At 40.2% G+C, this 5,927-nt stretch overlaps 1 non-coding gene across 1 annotated transcript; it reads right to left on the bottom strand.

The window, feature by feature from the left end:
* Positions 1-4,302: 4,302 nt before the first annotated feature.
* LOC141588980 (small nucleolar RNA R71) lies at positions 4,303-4,409 on the bottom strand. Its single transcript, XR_012519943.1, has one exon. It is a non-coding gene; the product is annotated as a small nucleolar RNA R71 (small nucleolar RNA).
* Positions 4,410-5,927: the final 1,518 nt, after the last annotated feature.

The raw sequence follows: 5,927 nt of genomic DNA, 5'->3' as shown, positions 1-5,927 counted from the left end.
CAAGGAGTCTGTGACTGCTGATTCTACAACGGAAGCTGAGTACATTGAAGCCTCTGAAGCTGCAAAGGAAGCAGTTTGGATTAGGCAATTCTTAGAGGGACTGAAAGTAGTTCCGACCGCCGAGGATTCTATCACTTTATATTGTGATAACAGTGGGGCAATTTTTCAAGCAAAAGAGCCCAAGTCTAGTAACAAGTCTAGACACGTACTTAGGAAATTTCATGTAATTAGAGATTTAATTGAAAGGAAGGAAATTACAGTCTGTAAGGTTGGGACAACTGACAACATCGCCGATCCTTTAACCAAGCCATTGTCTCAAGCTAAACATGATAGTCGTGTAGTTTCGATGGGATTGAGACGAATGCCAGAACTGTTGTAAATTATATGATATGTAATAATTAAGATATTGTATTTATTATTTCATATATGATAATTACATTTATCGTTGTATTCAGTTTTATATCTGAATTTTAAATACTTTGTTTTTATCCAAATAGGTTGTAGTGGCAATGTCGAACCCTATTAAAGTGAACTGGATTAATATTGTATTTTGTCCCTAGTTACTTAATAAGGTGACGTCTCGGAGTGACTAGATTGTAAGGCGATAGATGACAAGTTCGACTGTCATATGGTCATAGTGATGGCTGGTCGATTACATAGGCAGATTGTGAGACAATTTGTCGGACAGTGACCGTTTATAGAATCTTTTTGTTGTTGGGTCGTAGCGAGGATTTCTATTTATTCCTACGAGTCAATTCTTTAGACTGGTGACTATTTGTCTGAGTTGGTATGGTTATCCGGTGGCTTAGGTTTTTGTTCTAGGTCGCGCCGTAAAAGGAGGCCGATGGGCATTTATTGGGTCATTGTGATCTGTATCGAACAAAGAAAATAGGTTAACAGGATTGTCCATTTAAGTCATATTTTATCTCAAGGCCACTCGAGGAGAGGTGACTGGAAATGCGTGGCCACGCTCGGATGAGATCTATAGTAGATTATCCGGTTAGACAGTTATTCTCCTTATCGAGAAAACCACTTTATGATATGATCACGTGCAAGAACGACCTGAAAGACATCTTGCATTGAGTGGGAGATATTATTGGACAAGAGAATTGGTAACGCACACTTGTGTCGGACAAGTGGGAGATTGTTGGAGTAGTGTCATCCGCAATAAGTGCGTTTACATATTAAATCTCGTTAAAGGAATATCAGGGATTTATTTATTTAATTGTCAGCTGGTCATCGTTAATCGGTAATGATTGGCTGACTAGAGTTTGACATTACTGTCGTGTGACGGCGGTGATCAGCTGATCCCTTTAGGTCACACCTATAGGATGACGCCCAAAAAGAATGAATTAATTGTTTGTATGAGATACGAGATAATTAATTCCTTGTATTATTTGACTTTTTATTAGTCGCGTAAATGTATTATTTGATGACGGGTTACGAACCCAGGCCAAGAAGATTTATTATTTAATTATGTGATATTTAAATAATAAATAAATAAATTAGAATTTATTAATTAATTGTTAATTAATTAATTTTATACGATATGTGTATATGTTTAGAGGTGGAATTAATTAGCTATTTAAATTTTACAAGAGGTTGTAAAATTAGCTAAATGGGACACATTGTATCTTGATAAAATAGTCTTATGACCACTTAATAATTAAGTAGTCATTGGTAGTTAATTTGTATTATTTAAGTGTTAAATAATTAAATTAATATTTAATTATGTAAGATAATTCAATATAAGACTTATAAGCATTTGTGGGGCAAATGTCGAAAACCGAAATAGACTCATATTTGGTCCACTTGGACCGGTTTTATGAGGACATAACAAGTGTCCATTATGTGGCATTTTACCACATCTTTTTGTCTCCCATTTTTGCCTATAAATACCCACTTCATTCCTCTATTTCTAAGGTTGAAAAATTTGAAGGAAATATTAGTCTTTTGGAGCTCTCTTGACCGGTTCCTCTTTCCCTTTTATAGACCAATTTTTCCTTCTTATTTTGTTCAACTCTTACATCTTAAAACACATATAAATTAACTAACAATATTATTGATGCGTGTCATTTATATGATGTTTTACATCCTATTTTCCACGCATTTCAGAGCTCATTTATGTGGTTTATTCTACTATTCTCCCCATTTCCGTCTACTTTCGTATTTTTGTACATTATTGCAGAAATGTGAAGAATCCAGCGGAAATCGAGCTAAATCCGTCCCCGGGTATCCTGCATTGCATATGACGTGAAGTATTCACTTAAGGAACGAGCTTGGTGCGCATTTCGAGGCCCAAAAGACAAGTCCACGAGAAATCTGAAGTCAAGTAGCAGCTAAAGCAGTCGATCGACCACTGCCTTCAGTCGATCGACCAACCATCGGGTTCCAGAAGCTACTGTACATTGCATCTCAGTCGATCGACCACCATGCTCAGTCGATCGACCACATCGCTAATCAGACGAGAATTAAAAGATCGAGGAACTTGAAGCCTAAAGCGATATTAGGTTTAGGAATTATGTTACGTATACTTTCTATATAACGTAACCTAGTTCAGAGATACATACATCGGTTTTCATTCAGAAATTTACCTGGTTTTACTTTCAGTTTGAGAATATCAAATAGTTAGGGTTTGGAATATTGGTTTGCATCGGATTTTCGTTCGTACTTCTAATCATTCCGTTACAATTCCTCTGCAATTTCGGTATTCCTTCTGTTCTATTTCAGTTTATCTTTATCGCATTGTTAGTATAGAAATTGCTAGTTAGGTTCCAAAAGCCAATTTTATCGTTTTATGTTATTTATTTGCCTAATCGTTTTAAGCATGAATTCCGTAGTTTCAATCCTTAATATTATTGTTGTTCCCACTGTAGTTATGAGTAGCTAAATTGCTTGTGCTAGGATGTAGGGGAATTATAGTGTAGGCGGCGTAGAATAATTTGGACTGAATCGCGTGTCAGTCGATCGACTGCCATACCTGGTCGATCGACTGACCACGTGAGGTTTTATTTTCGTTTTAATTGTTTTAATGTTATATTTGACGAATCGAATGCATGCGACTAGTTAAATGCTTAATATATGACTGACCCATTAGATCGAAAGATAGGGACAGTTGTTAGATCACCAATTAAAATGACTAAACTATGCTGAGATCGAAAGGTAGGTAAAGTTTAGATTATTAGTCACTTTTCAGGACGAAAGTCAGTATTAGTGATATTAGGGACTTATAGCGAGATCGAAAGATGTTATTTGTTAAGAGTGGACCGAGAGGACCTCTTGTTTTCCCGCCTCATGTGTTTGATTTAGACCGACTTAGTTTGCTGCCGCCGAAACTATAGTGAACCGACCATCCTAGTACCCCTTCTTTTATCTGTTTTATCCGTTTAATTAGTTTATTGTCTTTATTTGTCTTTAGCTATAGATCAAATCAACTCAAAACCCCCACTTTATTGTTACCTTAGACCGAAATTAAACAACTAGAAATTACGTCTGCCTCTCTGTGGTTCGACCCGACTGCCGCTAGCTATAGTTGTAGTTGGAGATTATAAATTTATTTTTGACACCTCACGACAGGTATCAAATTTTGGCGCCGTTGCCGGGGAGGCAATTGTTCTAATTTTTAGTTGTTTTATTTTAGTCTTTCTTAGTTTAAGGGACATCCGTTCCTTAAACTTTTCTTATATTCTTTGTGTAGTTTCTTCTTATGCGCAGGTCACAAGGTGGTGAACTATTACCGATCAATCCTGAGATTGAGAAGACCCTGCGCGAGTTGAGACGATCATCTAGGATATTTCCGACAGAGGAAGAGCTGAGTACTCTGTCTAGTTACTACGAGAACGAGCTGTTTGAGGAAGATCCACATTCATCTCCTGTTTCTACTTCATCAGCTGAGACAGTCACTTCTCCAGATTTCTTAGAGATGGCTGAAGAATCGACTATTGCCAGTCACTCAGAGCCGACAGCTGCGAATCTCTACAAGGGATTCGAACTACCAGGGGAGGCAAGAAATTCGAGCCGAAGCCTTCCTATATTAACTTGATTGAGAGAAACCAATTCGGGGGAGCTGCAACTGAAGATGCAGCCAAGCATATGGAGATTTTTATCGATTATTGTTGCTCTATACCCCCGCCGGCCGGTGTGACCCAGGACCAGATAAAAGAAACCATGTTTATATTCTCACTCCGCGATGCTGCAAGGGAGTGGTATAGAGATCTGGATCGAGCCGCTCATGGGATTACCGACTTGAATTATTTAGCCCTGGCATTCTACAAGAAATACTTCTCTGCTTCGAAGACTAATGCCATTAGAGCTCAGATCACGAGCTTTAAACAGGGACCTGATGAGAACTTTCATAAAGCATGGGTCCGTTTCAAGAAGCTGGTGCGAACCATTCCGCACCATGGGTTCGAAAAATGGAGTCTTTGCAATCAGTTCTATAACGGGCTGTATGACGATCAGAGGGCTATTTTGGATGCTGCAGCCAATGGCCGATTTGCTGAGAACATGGGAGAGACTAAGGGGTGGAAGATCATTGATGACTTAGCCACCCATAAAGCTGAGTATGGGAATTCCCGAGGAAATCAAAGGAGAGCTGCTGAATCTTCTTCTGTAGCTGCACTAGAAGCTCTCACGGCGAGGTTCGACAAATATGAGTTGGGAGGAGTCTCAAAAGGAGGGATGTATCAAGTGAACGATGTTTCAGACGGTCCTTTCGTCTGTAGAAGATGTGGAGCATAAGGGCATGTTTCAGAAAACTGCAGTGCTCCCTTTGAGTCTTCTGCTGCCTTTCAACATTATAGGCAGACAAACACTTACTATGAGCCGAATGTCCATCCAAACTTGAGTTGGAGGAGCCAAAATGTCCCGAATCCGACTCAACCTCCACAACAGCAGCAGCAGCCTTATGTGCCTCCACATAAACAGCCATACCAAAAACCTCCATATGTTCCTCAACAGCAGCAACAATCCCAAGGTTCTGATTTTACCGAGTTGAAGAACTTATTGCTGAAGGAGTCCCAAGCTAGAGAGGCCGGGATGAAGCTACTAGAGAGCCAAATTGCTCAATTGGCTAGTAAGAATACCACTCGAGCTCCGGGACACTTACCGACTCAAACTGACCAGAAAAAGACCCTAAATGCCATTACTTTGAGGAGCGGGTCTACCCTTGAGGGGCCTGCTATGGTAGAGGATGCCCCTGCAAAAGATAAGGCGGAACCGAGTCAAAACAAAGCTGTGACGAATAATAGCAAGAAAAAGGCGTCTACTAGGTATATCAGTCGATCGACTGATGTACCCGGTCGATCGAATGAGATGCGGGTTACAGGAGCTTCTGGAACTGTAGACCTTAGTCGATCGACTGAGCAAGGTGGTCGATCGACTGAGGCCGCTGCTGATATTGAGAAATTTCGTCCTCCAATGCCTACTAATTTGAGAGACCACTTGTTTCGGGGTACGACAGTCCCGAAAATATTGGGGCAAGACCCGAGTGCTGATGGGTCAGTCCCGGTTCCGAAGTACGACCCTATGTCGATCAATGGTTCACATTTGAGACGGTCTGAAGAGGGGTCGAGCTTCAATAAGAAGAAGGTGGTGGACTTTCAACCTAAGTCCACTGATGCCGGCATGCGAGATTTAGAGGAGAGGGCCAAGTTACTTCTTACAGCCCCCTATCCAGAAAGATTAGTGCCGACGAAGGAACATGTATCTTTTAATAAGTTCGAAAAAGTTATTCGTAGCTTGAATGTACAAGTTCCTTTTCTCGAGTTAGTAAACCAAGTGCCCGCTTATACTAAATTCATGAAACAACTTTTGTCGAAAAAGCGGTCACTTGAAACTGTGCATACTGTCGCACTTACTAAAGAGTCATGTTCTTATCTAACCCACACTGCACCCCACAAACTAGAAGACCCAGGTAGCTTCTCCGT

This window comes from Silene latifolia, chromosome 6 (assembly GCF_048544455.1).
Source record: "Silene latifolia isolate original U9 population chromosome 6, ASM4854445v1, whole genome shotgun sequence".
In the NCBI taxonomy this organism is placed as follows: domain Eukaryota; kingdom Viridiplantae; phylum Streptophyta; class Magnoliopsida; order Caryophyllales; family Caryophyllaceae; genus Silene; species Silene latifolia.
The sequence above is the reverse complement of the archived record's forward strand: the minus strand, read 5'-3'. Positions and strand labels throughout refer to the sequence as shown.